This window comes from Leucoraja erinacea, chromosome 4 (assembly GCF_028641065.1).
Source record: "Leucoraja erinacea ecotype New England chromosome 4, Leri_hhj_1, whole genome shotgun sequence".
Lineage (NCBI taxonomy): Eukaryota > Metazoa > Chordata > Chondrichthyes > Rajiformes > Rajidae > Leucoraja > Leucoraja erinaceus.
In genome coordinates this window covers 73,328,972-73,329,851 of record NC_073380.1, presented here as the reverse complement: position 1 = coordinate 73,329,851, position 880 = coordinate 73,328,972, and the positions used below count along the sequence as shown (strand labels likewise).

The 880-nt window shown below is 53.3% G+C and overlaps 1 non-coding gene across 1 annotated transcript; it reads left to right on the top strand.

The window, feature by feature from the left end:
• The first annotated feature begins 220 nt into the window (after positions 1–220).
• Positions 221–404, top strand: LOC129696772 (U4 spliceosomal RNA). The gene has a single exon (XR_008723399.1). It is a non-coding gene; the product is annotated as a U4 spliceosomal RNA (small nuclear RNA).
• The last annotated feature ends 476 nt before the right edge of the window (positions 405–880 follow it).

Here is an 880-nt window from a genome sequence, read left to right as displayed (position 1 = left end):
AGCTGTCTGACCAACAGCAGTGGACTGGAGGGAAATTTAAAAACCGGCCGCCATCCCTGCAGACTCCCGACAAGGAGACTCGCCGCCCGAGAACCGCTGAAATGCCGCCCGAAAACGGCAGGCAGCCTCTAACAGCAAGGTCAGGACCAACCTCAGGCTGGAGACAGACACGGAAGATGGAATCAACACTTCAAACAAGAAGTGCAGTGGCAGTGCACTGCGCAGTGCGCAGTGGCAGTATCGTAGCCGATGAGGTTTACCCGAGGCGCGATTATTGCTTATTGAAAACTTTCCAGGACAAGGGGTCACAGCTTAAGGATAAGGGGGAAATCCTTTAAAACCGAGATGAGGAGAACTTTTTCACACAGAGAGTGGTGAATCTCTGGAACTCTCTGCCACAGAGAGTAGTTGAGGCCAGTTCATTGGCTATATTTAAGAGGGAGTTAGATGTGGCCCTTGTGGCCAAGGGGATCAGAGGGTATGGAGAGAAGGCAGGTACGGGATACTGAGTTGGATGATCAGCCATGATCATATTGAATGGCGGTGCAGGCTCGAAGGGCCGAATGGCCTACTCCTGCACCTAATTTCTATGTTTCTATGTTTCTATGAAACAAGAGTGTCTGCTTCTCCAAGCCAGAGGAAGGTCATGGAGCTAAAAACTCCAGCGAGACTTGCCTCAGGAGCAGGGGCAAGTCCGCCAAGGGAGCTAACACTCCCACTCCAGTGCTTCCACACTGGCCATCTCCCTTGTCGAGGGGTCGATGGGGACCAGAGCTGGGCTGGTCAAGAAGAGGGGTCACTGGCTGAAGAGGAGTATGCTGAGGTACAGGATCAGGAAGAGCTGCTGGGTGTGGCCGCTATGTGGCTCCACCACTAGCGA